Consider the following 15,495-nt stretch of genomic DNA (forward strand, 5'->3'; position numbering starts at 1 on the left):
ACAGCCGCATGCTGTTTTTCTTCTTGTGGGATGAGCGCGGAAATGAAAACATAACATTTCAACACTGCACCTACGCCAGCGTGATTGTCGCACTATCTCTTTGCCAACTGAATATCGCGCCTCCCAAAGGCTTGTTCGCAGGCGTTCGTTCTCTTTCAGGCAAGTTCTTTCGTTCTACCTGGAGCATGGGAATTTCCACTCTTGAAGGCAACAACAGCGCACACGCATCACTCTCGTGCAACTCGTTTTGGTACTATGAACTAGCGAAGATAAATTAATTCACAGGTAACTGTTACTTATAATACACCTCTGAATATTCTTCTGCGGTGATGAATCGGTGCAAAGAATTTCTCAAAAACAAGGAAAATAGCATCATTTATTGCCGCGAATGCCACCGGTGCACACGCTTCACAGGGCTAACGCGGCTGTGAGTGGCCCGACGTGAACGCGCTGAATTTTAATGCGAGGCATCGTAGTCACGTGATAATAAAAAAAAGTCACAGTTTCGCCGCAAGGGCGAAGCAATGAATGCGATAGCAAGGAACTAATGCTATACGAAGTGAGGCTCGCCAATGGATACTCTCAATTTGAACAGCGCTTCTGTTGCAAAGGCGGCCGAAGCAGCGAAGGAAACTAGCGTGCTTCAAGTGTCGAGCTGTGACACTTGATAGTTCGCGCTCATCTTCTGTTTGTTCGTTTAGCGGCGTCCCTGAGCTCGAGTGACATTCGTACGCGCCATAACATGAGCGCGGACATCACGGTGAAAGCGTGAAACATTCCTCTACCCCGCGCCACGTGAAAACCGAGCGAGCAGACAGCGGAAGGGCAAGCTTCTCCCATGCGCAAATATAAGAAGAAGCGAGCGAGCTCGCCGACGACTTTTAAATGCGCCCGTCGGGCTCCTAGCGCCACCTCGCTGGTAATGAAGAAACGCTTATTATCGCCTTCTGTCTCTGAGTCCGTCCAGCGCTAAATGGTGTGTATATAACGCTCGCCGTTAGCTACGTGGAGGATCTGCGTTTCGTGGCGTAGTGGATAGCGCCGCTCGCTGCGGAGCAAGAAGTCCCTGGTTCGATTCCGCGCTTCGGAAGCATTTTTCTGAGTTATTTTTCTTTGGGGCCTTTATATATATATACATACTTATACATATACGGTGCATGACGGCGGCGACGGCGACGGCGACGGCAAAATCCAGCCGAGACTGTCCATATAATTGCTATCGCAATAAAACCTTTAGTCCTTCGTGTGTGTGTGCATAGTCTGTGCGATTCAGCTCGTAGCTGAATCGTGCCGGTCGCTGGCCTTGCGGCGTGAGCAAACATGGTGGGCGGGCGCGATCCTTGCCGTGCGCGTTTGTTAATAAAACTAATTGACATTATTACGCGGCTTAAAATAACAGAGAGCTGAGCTAGTTGGTAAGTATTCATTCTAAAAAGACAGGGCGTGCAAACACGGACACAAGAAAGAAGTCAGGACGCCAAAAACGCCGACTTCTTGATTCTGACAAGGCCCCAGTTCAACTCGGGACGTTCAAACCGTAAAGGGTTTCATGCGGTGGACGCAAAGGAACAGCTTCTCTGGATATAAAAAACTGTTGTAATGACTTAGCTCGGCTATGACAGGATAAGGCAGCGTTAGCAAAGGTTCAGCTGATTGTTCTTTGCTTTCCTGATCGTCTAGCATTAGCTTGATTACCATGCTTACTGCTGCCCCAATGACACACACACACGGTATACGTATTATGTGGCTCATGTATATGTTTATTTTGCCAGGCAACTACTTCGGGATCCGATGAGTTAAGCTTCTCCGCTCTTCTGCGCCGTTGAACAGCATTTGCGCTCTCCTTCTCCATGGCTATACCACACTGGCAAACCCCAGTCAGAGGCACTATCAAGCGGCTCCAACGCAGTGTCTGACGGCGACTGCACAGTGAAGGCGAATAGCTGCGCGCGCGCCGGCGCCACTACGTCTGCTAAGGCTACGACGTCACTCCTCTCGAAAGCGCAGACTGGCGGCGGCGAGTCGTGCGCGGCGGCGGCGGAGTGAGCGGGAGGTGCCGGCTCCGGTGCGTGACATCACTGATCCTCGCGCATGCGCAGCACGGCCCTTGACGATCCACGCGAAACTGGCTGCGCTAGGCCAGTGTAGCTAACGCTACAAAAAGAATTGGGGTCAGCTTTCACTAGTGGGTATGTCATCAACAAGTTCTTCCAGCTTACTACGTTGCTCAACATAAACTCTGTCGGGTTGCTCACTCCCCTTCGGAGTGAAGACAGCTTGAACTCGGTAGCAATTCTCATGGTAATAATTAAGAAGCTCATAATAAATCAGGTCATGATACTGAATAGCTTGCACTTATTTACTGTGGCTATCATTAAAATGACCTTAAATAGCTCACGCTTGATTAGCAATATCCTAATCAGCATGAAGCGTATTAACATAGACTTAATCAGCATTACCATATTTAACAATGAATTTGTCAGCCTGATCGTAATTAGCACCGTATTATTTCACGCGGTCCTAATTAGCTTAGTCTTACCATGAGATAGCTTAATTAGCGTGGTCTAAATTAGCACGGCCTTGATTAGCATGTTCTTAGCAAGGTGTGGCTTAACTAGCTCGGCCTTAGCATGATCAGGCTTAATTAGCTTGATCGTACAGTACCGGCGTAAGCGCGGCCAGCAAATGCGGCATAACCCCTTCGGGGGTTGTCGGAGCGGGGTTCTCCAGGACCAAATAAAGTTCATTTCACTTCACATCCTAACATGTTTTGGCTTATTTGCCTAGCAGTTTCGCCTAGCTAATTAGCTTATCAGACAGGCGCACGTATTCGAGGAACGAGCAGAGCATGAAGAAAATGACAAAGGTAGCGCGCGTCGGCCGAGCAACGCGGCAACCTTCGCCGCGATCATGGTGATCGTGATGATGATACACGTGGCCTCGGCGATTACCTGCGGTCGCTTGCTGTTGAAAGGCGCTCGGCCGGAGCGGGTCTCGGAGTCCATGGTAGTAACCATTTGAAAGAATATTGAACGCAGGCATTACACGCTTGAAAATGAATTTAAACATCCTATACCTCTTCAAACTATCATGAGTAAAATTTTGACGACGTTTTTCTTGCATGGGTGCACTTCTGCAGTCATTAGCACGACCCACAAGTGAAAGAAGATGCAGCTGGTTTGAACGCGCCACCCAAATTTGTCGACCGGCCTTGACGTGACGACGGATTTCATCGTAACCAATGGAACGCGGCGCGCGCTGAAGGCTAGATTTGACCTTTTCGTACTATTATTCCGTTCAAAAGAGGGTGTTGCCAGAGCTCGGGGACATTCTGACTTTCGCCAAACTAGGGCCATCATGCATCGCACGCCAACTTAGTACGCAAGGTTGTGTTTTTTAGACGTGAAGCATCTTATAGCGGAATTCAATCTGGAAGCTGATGGAACGATGGAGTGTATTTTTGTTGAATATTGAGATATCCATCCTGGTGTATGTTTCCTTGACTTTTAGAGACAGCAATGGAAAGGTAAGGAGGCCTGGGATATGAATATCTAAAAGACAGATACAGCACCGAAGGTGGTAAAATAGGGAGAATATACAAAATAAATAGTGAGGAAAATACGGTCACTCCGCCGTAAGGTGCTGAGAGTAGGGCTCTGAATTCATGAAATTAATACGCGATAGCCTTAAAGAGCTCGCTTCGAGAAAATTCCGGTCCCGCCATCGGCGTCTTTCGTTGTGAGCCAGAAATCAAGGTTGTACGAGAGTGAAAATTTCATATAGGTGCAAACAAATAATCAATACACCTTCGACTCCAGTGGCATTTGATGTTGGTTCTTCTACGTGGGAAGAGGGTGTCCTACCACAGAGGCGCTCCAATGCTTCAAGCTCTCTTGGGGAAAAAAACCTTATACGAATGTCATGAAGTGAGAAGATGCACTTTTACGCAAGTAATATTACGTGGTAGAAGCGTAGATTTGCATTAGGCGTCAAACATGTGAATTGCGCCGCGAGTCGGTGGTTTAGTGGCCCACCCATTAGGAAGTGCTCATGCATAATAATAATAATATCTGGAGTTTACCGTCCCAAAACCACGATATGATTATGAGAGACGCCGTAGTGGAGGGCTCCGGAAATTTCGACCACCTGGGTTTCTTTAACGTGCACCTAAATCTAAGTACACGGGCCTCAGACATTTTCGCCTCCATCGAAAATGCAGCCGCCGCGGCCGGGATTTGATCCCGCGACCTTCGGGTCAGCAGTCGAGCGCCATAACCACTAGACCACCGTGGCGGTGGAGGAAGTGCTCATGCATAATAATCCCCATGAGCAGCAGAAAAAGTATCAAGAATGCCTGCAGCAGCGCTGGTGCGCGTGTCGGCTTACGGACGCGTAGTGGGTATTCGCAACTCCATCTAACAGGAACTACCCTGAATGCCGAGGGCCTGTGGCTTATGCCGCTGGAAAAGCTTCAGCGATGGTTGTTCAAAAAAGTGGAATGAATTAAGCCAGTCAAATAAATTATTCAAATTAAGAAAATAAGTTAGTTCCTGTGACGGCTCGGCTAGCCGCTATACCTCATCTAGGTGGGACCCGTCGCTGTCGCATCGTTTTTCTGTCCATGTCAGCTAGATACAGCTTTATGTTTCTTGACAAACGTGTGCTACCTTGATCTTAAGGCCCAGGATAAAGAACACTATAGCAGAAGATTTATAGCGCGAAGACACACGCACAAAAAATCTTGTGAGCTTTCACTCGTAAGTTTCGCACAAGCTTTTGCTCGTAAGGGTGACATGTTTCCCGGTTACTTTTTTTTCTGCAAGAATCTGGTTTCTCGTTAACTAACCTATGTACACTTTGCAATCAACCGGAAATGATAGATCACGGTTTTCGCTCATGTCACCATTGTGCCTCACTCCGCAGAAAGCTTCCTGAAATGCCTACTGGTAAGTCGGATTGAAAATTCACTACTTCAAACCTGTTGTCGTTTGGATCTCCTCAGTTTTGTGCAAGGCGCGGTGCTAATGTTTTGCGCTACACAAATTTATTCAAACGCGAGAAGGGCATGTTTCTAGTGCCAACGAAAAGAGGATTTGTTTCTGAAATCTTTTACCGGTTACTCTTTGAATGAACGCCCATTATGCAGTGCGTACTTACGTCTCGTTTCGCCGTTCTTCTCTTATGTTAAGCAGCTGTCAATATTACTTCATTTATTCTTTCTGCTATTTTCCCTTTTAGATGAACAGTGTCTTTAATCCCCCTCGTTGGTGTGAGCCAGTTTCCCTGCGCCACAAAACAAACCGCCTAAACACAGCGAAAGGCTCCTGTGCCTGTCACTTTCGTTAAATTTGCACAGTTTTCGAAATGGAAGCCTCAAAGGTGAAGCCTTAGGCCGCCCACACTTGTGCGCCTTCAGTGTTGTAATCGCAGCAATGCCGTCCACGCGTTCACGGCCATGAAACCTGCATACAATCCATCGCACCATAGCGGAGGGAGTTAAGGCTTCCTTGACTACACAACTTCACTTCACCGGCACCGCGACGTCGGATTGCGCCTAGACACCGCAAGTGCTTCTCGGGAAGCCCTGTCTGATCACGCTAGTGATGCTTCTATTGGCACGGATAGCGTACCAAGGCTCTCTATCTCTCCGTAGCCAGGACTACCAACATCGCAGCCACTCAAGGACACTGTGCACGCTATTGTGCCGCGGAATCCAGCCACCGTGAGTGCTGCGACCGCCGTATACTCCGCGTTCATGATCCCTGGCTGATCGGGTGTGTCAACCGAGAGCAGCACAGAACTCTTGCGCACCCTTACGCAACTGTCCCAACGGTTCGAACGCTTTCAGACGTAGAGCTCTGTGTTTCGGCTGGCCGCCCTACCATCTCCGGCTCTTCCGGAAGTACGTTAAGTCCGCGGCTTTCAAGATAATGCCTATGTGTGGGTAACGGCCATCACTGCGCTTGGCTCTCGCCATGCCAGGCCTGGTAATCAAAAATAGCTGGTGGCCATCGACCGCCTGCATGGTGGTGCCAACGTATGAAAACGACGGCATGATCCAATGCCCTAGATTGAAGTGATTATCAGGCTTGTGGCTGTTTTCGACCGGGTTAAGCACTCGTGTGATCACTTCTCCGCTGCAGACGGGTGTCGTCAAGGGCTCCATATCGAGGGATCAGTTCGTGGCTGCGTCACAAATCGATCTCTCGGCGACCGAACTTTTCAAGGGCCGCACCCCGACGGTGCAGTTCTGACATAAACCAAGCTTCCCTTTCTACCATATTGAGCTTGTGAGGCCACCGCCTTGAGTGCACTGATGTCAATCACTTTTGGGACGTTAAACCCCAGATATTATTATATTGTCAATCAGTCTGCCAATCATTCACAGACGTCTTCGTGGGATACCCCACGGCAGGTATCGAATCTAGCCGCAAGGTATGCTTCCCAGTACCGCTCCTAGAGTCAACGTTGATACCCACCGCACTACAGTCTTTACCAGGCACCATGACCACCTGCAAGCCAAAGAGGTACCAACGTGGCATCCAAAATTTTCGGCGTTTGTGCGCCTGGAGGTTCCTTTTTACTCTGCGAAGACGTCGGCTCTATTATAGCCAGAAGTAAACGCACGAACGACAAGTGCCGCTTCTAGCCATTCCATAGCGGCTTGCCTTCGCACATCTCTGAGGCGGTTGCACACTAAGCCCTCAATCATAGCATTGTATGGGGAGCTAGTTGCGGCGCCGGTAATACCACAGTCTGCATTCGTGCAATCGTCTATCCGGAAAAGGCATGTGCTTCAACGCGAAACCAGGGCACTCGGTATGTCGTGAAGACGCTTCCAGAGCTCCCCGACGAAGATAAAGTAGAGAATGAGCTATAAGCCAGTAGCGCCCACGTTCGGGCGGCGCGCAAACCGGAGAGCGCGCGATGCCGAAAGAAGAAAATAAAGAAGGTGCTATGCTGTGGCACGTGAAGCCACGGCTCACGTTCCTGGCTGGCATCGATTATCGTACAGGCGTGTCTTTCCTTCGCTCCTGTGGCATAAGCCTACAAGTAGTGACCAAGGATGAAGACAAAGACTGACTCGAATGCACCCTCAACTGAACAAGCCTCACGTCTGCAGGACGTCTCGGCCGTGCAACTGCGTCTCCCATCTTTCTGGCCACAGGACCCGCAAGTTTGGTTTCACCAGGTAGAGGCGCAATTCTCCCTGTACCGCATTGCCTCGGAAATGACACGCTACTACCACGTAGGCTCAGTCATTCCTCCTGAAGTTGCCAGCGAGCTCTCCGACGTCCTCTCCAACGCCTCGGACACTATGCGATATCAGCACCTTTAAACCAAGGTGCTGGAGCGATTCATGCCTTCGGAAGGCGTCCGCTTACAGCAGCTCCTTGCAGAGGGGGACCTTGGCGAGAGGCGGCCCTCCCAACTGCTGCGCCGAATGCGACAGCTTCTTCGGCAACACAACGTCTCTGCCCACTCAGCGTTGCTTCGCGAGCTCTTCCTCCAACGCCTTTCTCAGCCAATCCGCCTCGTTCTCGCGGCGGCCGGTGACGTCAACCTTGACCGCCTGGCGGAGGTCACCGATCATGTTCATGAAGCGAACTCCCCATCTGTCAACGCTGTCTTACCACCAGCAGACACAGCGATTTCGCGCATTGAGGCCCGCATCGACAAACTCGCCGCCTCCATTGACGCACTCTGGAGCCCCCTGCAGGAGACTCGTTCGCCTCGTTCCGGTCGTCGAGCTCTTCCACGCACACGAGATGCTCGGTGTCCCAGCCCTCCACCTCTCTGCTGGTACCACCGACGTTTCCGACACCGAGCCACGAAGTGTACACCTCCATGTTCGTGGCAGGGAAACGCCTGCCGGGATCACTGACGGCGGCATGTGATTTCACTTCTTGTTCCAGCCGCCTTTTCATGGTCACAGACCAGCTATCGGGCGCCAGGTTCCTATAGACACGGGCGCGGAGATTAGCGTTGTGCCCCCGACTAAGGCTGATCGTTCGAAGTCACAGCGGCAAGTGCTTCGTGATGCTAACGCCTCGTCTATAGCGACGTATGGACTCGGATCCCTCACCCTCGACTTCGGTCTTCGCCGCATTTTCCGGTGGATTTTCGTCATCGCAGACGTGGTGCAACCGATCATCGGCTCGGACTTCCTCTCATACTTCGATTTGGACGTCAGCGTGCGGCGGCGCTGCTTCATAGACGGTCAGACTCGTCTCTCGATTTCAGGAGTCCTGTCCGACATTGCTCCAATGGCCATCCGCATGCTGATAACTTCCTCACCGTTCGAAAAAATCTTGGCGTTTCCCGATGTTAACAAAACCGCGCAACCTCACTCAGCCGCCTAAACATACGGTGACACACCACATCGTCACCCGGGGTCCACCAGCAGCCGCTCGACCACGCCGCCTGTTTAGAGACCACCTAGCTATTGCTAAACGGTAGTTTGACCACATGCTGCATTTGGTGCCAAAGCGTGATCCTGGTGATTGGCGTCCTCGTGGGGACTATCGAGCGTTGAACGGCAAGACTGTCCTCGACAGCTATCCCCTACCTCACATCCAGGATTTGACACCGCGCCTCGACGGCTGCATAGTTTTCAGCAAAGTGGACCTTGTTAAGGCGTACCACCAGATTCCTGTCGAGCCCGCTGACGTACCTAAGACCGCCATCACGACGCCCTTTGGGTTGCTTGAATAGGTGCGCATGCCTTTTGTACTCCGCAATTCGGCTCACACATTCCAGCAGTTCATTTCTGAGGTCACACGGGGCCTCCCTAATGTGTTCGCGTATCTTGACGATGTCCTCATCGCCATCCGCACGCCTGAAGATCATGAGCACCACCTTCGCGCCCTGTTCCAACGTCTACAGCAGTACGACCTCGTTGTGAACGCCTCAAAGTGTACTTTCGGCGCATCTGAGCTCGAGTTCTTGGGCCATCACATATCATCCAAAGGAGTACGCCCTCTCCAGTCCCACGTTAAAGGAATCCAGGATTATCCTCAGCCTACAACATTGCGCCAATTACGCCAATTCCTGGTGCTTGTGAATTTTTCCAGGCGCTTCATAGCACACTGTGTTGAACTGCTACGACCGCTCACCGACCTCCTTTGGTCACCCGCCAGCCCGTCCTCCGCCATTCTTTGTTCGTCAGAGGCCCAGGCCGCCTTTACTGCTGCCAAGCAAGCGGTCGCTAACGCCGTGCTTCTTATTAATCCGCGCAGCAACGCCCCTACTCGGTAGATGGTGGACGCATCCAGCGTGGTCATCGGATCCGTCTTACAGCAGTGCATTGAGACCCTTGTCGTTTTACTTTCGGAAGCTACTTCCTGCTGAGACCCGCTACAGCGTCTTCGGCCGGGAATTACTAGCCGTCTACGCTGCGATTCAGCACTTTCTGCATTTTCTGGAAGGATGATCGTTTTACGTGCTGACTCACCCTAAGCCACTGGCGTATGTTTTCCGCACTAACGCATCCAAGAACGTGCCCCGTGAACTCCGCCTTCTTGTTTATATATCGAAGTTGACGACTGATATCCGCCATGCGAAAGGAGCTGAAAACACCCCCGTAGATGCCTTTCTCGGATAGCCGCGGTTGACTCTACATCCTCAACCATCGACTGGGCCTTATTCTCCTTCGCACAGCAAGATTATAGAGAGCTTGCCGTTTTTCGGGAGAACCCCCGTTCTCTTCCACTACACCTGGTGCCTCATCCATTATCATCTGAGCCCTCGTGGTGCGTTGACTCAGCTTACCTTCCACGCCCTTTCGTTCCCGCTTCATTACGATGCACCGTTTTCCACTCCTTACACGACAACGGTCACCCCGGCATCCGGGCTACTAAGCGTCTTCTTACACAGCGCTATGTCTGGCTCGGAATCAATGGTGATGTGCGCGCTTGGACACGAATGTGCCTGCCCTGCCAGATGAAAAAGGTCTCCCGTCATACTAAGACACCTCCCCAACCTTTCCTTCGACCCGGCCGTCGTTTCGACCGTGTTCATCTAGACATTGTGGGCCCTCCCCCAGTGTCTCAGGGGTACCGTTATATACTGACCATGGTCGGTCGTTTGACACGCTGGCCAGAGGCTGTTGCAATTCAAGATATCACAGCCGAGACAGTTGCCCGCGCTTTCATTTCTACGTGCGTATCCTCTTTTGGCTGTCCTGACACCGTGACAACCGACCGTGGACATCAGTTTGAGTCCTCGCTGTTTACTTGCCTTAATGGCATCCTCGGAGCCAGACATTGCCGTACCACGGCTTATCATTCGTGCGCCAACGGCATGGTTGAACGCCTTCACCGACAACTGAAGACCGCCTTGACGACCCGTCCCAATAGAGCCACTAGGGTTGACGCCTTGCCGCTTGTGCTCTTAGGTTTACGAGCTGTCATCCGGGCAGACCGGTAGTGCTTAACAGCACAGCTGGTGTATGGCACTTTTCTACGGCTTCCTGGAGACTTCTTCACGTCAACGAAGCTACCAGACCAGCCGCAACAATTCCTACAACGCCTCCTCGGCTGCGTTCAAGACCTCCGGCCCACTCCACCCAGACATTCCGAACACAAGACAATACTCGCCCACCCTGATCTGGCCACTGCAACACATGTTTTCGTGCGCCACGACGCGGTCAGACCACATTTGACACCAGCCTACGACGGACCATTCCGTGTCCTTAACCGCACCCCCAAAACTGCCACTCTTCTTCAGAACGGCCATGAAGAGACAGTCAGCTTGGATCGACTTAAGCCGGCGTACCTGGAGACCGCCAAGAAAGCTCCTCATCTACGCCTGGCCTTCCGTTGGACTACCACAAACGGCATGTCACATTCCGACTTCCAGACTGACTACACGGGGGACCCTGTAGCGCCCTCGTAGAAGGAAATAAAGGTGCAAGGCCGTGGCACGTGAAGGCACGGCTCACGTTCCTGGCTGGCATCGATTATCGTTCATGCGTGTATTTCCTTCACTCCTGTGGCGTAAGCCTACAAGCCCTCTGATAATAACATGAAAACTCTAGATGAATGAGAGGGTTTGTCCGACGCAACCGACTTCTATAGAGGTGGAAAAGACACACCGAGAAGCCATGCCGACCGCGATGGCTCCTCAGAGGTTGTTGCGGCACCCTACTCTGCGTATATCGCATCCGCCATTACCTAGAGACATAGCCAATGCCGGCCAAAATGGGCATGTTCAGCAACTCATCAAAACAAGCTTATGAGTGGTAGAGAACAACCAGCATGATACAGCGAATGCCCTCCTCCAGGCAGAGTTTCGGCAGATCTGCGCGCTCGACGTCAACGCCGATTGTAATGGAAAAAGCGGAATCTGTGGAGGGCGTGAGTACGCAGTGCATGATGTTTCTTTAGCCAAGCCGGCTATGGGGCGCCCTCTAGGTTGTAGTTCGAAAAGGGTGTGTTGAAAATAAACAGCGGTACCTCTGCTGAGCGACATGATGCTTGCGTATCGATTCTGCGCCCCTGGCGCTTCGGCCAGTATTCTCGACCGCCTCAGCTCGAACCCGCCCACCACATGGTGTGAGAATTGCAATAAGTGGTGCCTGCTGTTCGACATGGCCAATGAAGACGCTCCAGTGGCTCCAGTTACTGCGTTTGTTGCCGCCAGTCTCCTGAGCTCGACCCCATTCTCTTTTGACAATGCCGGCGAGTGTCTTGTCTGGTTGGAGCGCGCCTTCGCCACCAGCAAGCACGCAGCGCCTGACGAGACAAATGTTAGGACCATCCGCTACAGCTTAGATCCACGGGCGCGCATCGTCCTTAGTTCGCTCGTGTCCAACGAAAGCGCGTAGAAGTATTGCGCAGAAGTCACTCGGCGGCTCACAAGATACTTCGTACACCACGCAAACGAAGTGTACAAGAGTTTATGGTTCGAAAAGAGGACGCAACAATCAGGCAAAATCGTGGACAGTTTCTTCACGGCCCTTCGGAACGGGGTGCAGAAGCCTAACTATTCATTACCAGCCGTTGAAGAGCGTCTTGTTCGCGACCGTTTTGTCACCGGTGTGTCGTATTGTCGTCTCTCAGACAAGCTGTGCCGCACCGCGAGCCTCTCTCTGGACGCCGCAGTTCTGCAAGTCCGTCAGCCCGAAGACATCCAGTGCGAGAAGCAACGCATGTCCCTTAACGCTGGGCAACCACCGATGGCAACGCACGTCGGCGCGGCGACTTCACCTAAACCCGCGCAGCGCGCACCCGGACGGGACCACAGACGGGACTTTGGCAACTTTGTGTCGTGTGACCGGCCCAAGGGTTCATGAATTAGCAGCAGCAACGCTGACGAGGCTACCAGAAGCGGCCAAGGTGAGCACTGCCACATTTGCGGTCACAATGTTCACCTATGCTGCGACTGCCCAGCCGCCAAAGTGGTCTGTAACTACTAGAAGAAGCGAAGCCGCATTGCGTCGGTATCTCTCTGAAAGAAGTGCCGCATGTCCGTGGATCTCCACCCCGTCGCAATGGTGGCTCGGAACTGACGGTACGTTGAGGTTTATGTGAAAGGGCGTCCTCTCGCCTTCAAGTTGGCTCTGGAGCCAATGTTTCGGTGGTTCTGTGTATGTTTCCTGGCTACCCAGGCGTCCTTGATAAGTCACGTGGTGTGGAATTTTTCGGACCCGGGACAAAACTCCTGAAACTTTTCAGGGCCTTCTCCGTGGCACTGTCTTGAGAAACAGGCAAATCAATGAGTGGCTGTACGTCCTCGCAGAACAAGATCTACCCCTTCTCGGCTATCCCGGCATCGTTGACCTTGGTGTCAAAATTTCGTCAGAGCCGTCCCACCGGCTCTGCCGGACACACTACTTCGGGAAGTCCCTCCAGCCATATTCGTCAGCCTGCGCACCTTCCCGGAAGAGTCATGATTTGCATCAAGCCTGATGCGGCACTGCATTCTCCAGCACAGCTCCGTGTATCCCGATACCCCTACGAGACATAGTCAAAAAACAGCTTGCCAAGATTGAGCAGGAGGGCGCGACCCAGCGCATCGACGAACCGACGCACTGGTGCGCAGGACTTGTCGTTCCGAAACCAGCAGGGGTTACCGCCTTTGCGTAGATTTCCAAACCACACAAGAGGACGACCGATGCCTCCATGAAGTACTCGCTTGCCTACAATAAATGGAGGTCACCCTCAACACTGCAAGTGCCGACCATGGGGAGCCAGATGAAGAACATGGTGGAGAACTGTCCCAACTGCGCCACGAGGTAGGTCCAGCGATCAGAGCCACTGCTTCCTACAGTGACGCCTAGCCGCCCATGGGAGCGAGTGGGGTGGATTTTTTTATGACGAAGGAACAGACTACCTTCTCCTCGTCGATTACTACACAAGGTACCCGAGAGTGCTGTCCCTCTGCACGACGACATCCACGGTTGGGATCTATATTATCTAAAGTGTCTTCACTAGGCATAAAAGAAAGAAGATGACTCTTAAGGGCTCGTTTTTCTTTAGAGACAATATTAATGAGAACTAACAGACAATAACGCCAAGGAAAGGTATATTATTTCAGGCATAATATTCCAGAAAACCCTCGTAAGCGACAATGGACCTCAGTTTTCGTCAGCAGAGTTCTGCGTCTTCGCCGAGAGCTACGGCATCTCCCACGTCACCAGCCGTCCCAGGTACCCGCAGCCCAATGGCAATGTCGAGTGATGCTGCGGATTGTCAAGGAACTCTTCCAAAAAATTCCAGACTGGCCTTTCGCCCTCTTGCTATGCCATAACGAACCTGGCGTGCCCAGATACAGCCCCGCTCAGCTGCTCATGGGGCGCAGCCTCATGACTCTCCTTCCGGTCCGAGCACCCACGTCACGTTCAGAATGCCCTCACGGTGCCGATGTCCACAGGTGCGACACTGCCAAACGACGTCGCTAGCATCAATATTTGGACAGTTGGCATGCTCCGCAGCCGTTACGTTCCTCGGGGAAGACGAAAATAGCCATCAGTCGAGAAGCAGATTGTGCTGGCGCAGTTCATAGCCCTCCGCAGCGTCCACGCTCCTATTTGGTGCATACAGATGCAGGTCTTCTCGTCCGCCACCGCAGACATCTGGTACCGCCGCAGGCTCCGTCATAGGGTGGTCGTAACCTCGACAGCTCCTGTCCACTGCCACAAGACTCCCAAACCCTGCCACAGACTCCTGCTCGGCCAGAGCCTGGGTGCAGCAGTCTGTGTGTCGTCACCGGTTGCCCCAGCTATTCCCTCAACAGCGCCTGCGTCGGTTGTGCGTACGCTGTCTGGATGTTGCGTTAGGCCACCGGTGCGGCTGAAATAGTAGAGCGTGCCATGAGACATTGGTCATCAGTTCACATACCTGAGATCGAGGTGTTGCCTTCGTTAATTTTCCCGAAAGGGGGGATATAGAGGGCGCGAGTGCCAAGTGCCAATGCTTGGGCTAAAGAGCACACCCGGCGGTGTGTTAAAGCGTTGATGAATGTACACTTATCCTATTGGAACACGCCGACTACGACGGTTGCAGCAATGGCTCGTTGCCGTAGCAAAATGCGGAGGCTACGAAGTTTTTTTTTTATTGTTGAGCCTGGTGGCACACAAGTCACCACCCCGTTACAAAGGGGACACTCATAGCATCCATCCATCCATTCAAGAGCACTGTGAGAGAAAAGTGTGAAAGATAGAAGGCGCGTTCATGTAGCCTCCGTTACGTGTTTGGCGGTAGCTCAGTGGGCTAAACGCCCGCCTGCTGTCGTCGCGGACCGAGAAGACGTGGGTTCGACTCCTGTCAATGGGGCTTTTTCTTATGGTTTTGTTTCTTTGCCATCTGATGGTGTTTATTTTGCTGACATACTTCCGTGATGGAAATGTCATGAAAGTCTTGGTGGCCAGATTCCGGTATAAAACACTGTCGTGTTAAAAAAAATGGCCGCGTATCTGCGTGCTTCGCTGCAAATGTCGTGTAAAGACGATAGAAGAGGCGCTGTGTGAGATATGGACGCCATCTGGCAATACGTCGGGAAACATGAGTGCTGTGTTGCGTGCTGGTAGTCCCGGCGCAGCAGCAGGCGAAGACCGGCGGTGACCAACGCGACCGGCGGGGACGCCAGCCAGCCCGAAAACGCGGTTTGGCGCGAAGCGCTGAAGCAGAGAAACGTCCGCACTCAACGAGTACTCTCCACACACTCTTTTATTTACACGTCGCCTGGGTAAAACAGGAACGCCAGAGCGGCGCCCACAACCGGCAGCCTGAAGGCCGCCCACAACGCTGCTTTTTCATTTTTTAAATATATTTTTCACCTTCTTGGCCTTCTCAAAACTAAAGTTTTTCAACACCAACCCATGGCATTCGTACAGTGCAATACAGAACCGAAACCGAAACACAACAATGAGCTCGTGCGAAGGGCACGGAGGAAGGCAAATTTCAGCGCAGTGGCATTTTCAGCTTTGTTGAAACAGCGCTCACTAGACGACGACGAAGTAAAAGAAGGCACACGACAGGCAGCGCCTGTCCT

This window comes from Rhipicephalus sanguineus, chromosome 11, assembly GCF_013339695.2.
Source record: "Rhipicephalus sanguineus isolate Rsan-2018 chromosome 11, BIME_Rsan_1.4, whole genome shotgun sequence".
Classification (NCBI taxonomy): Eukaryota; Metazoa; Arthropoda; class Arachnida; order Ixodida; family Ixodidae; genus Rhipicephalus; species Rhipicephalus sanguineus.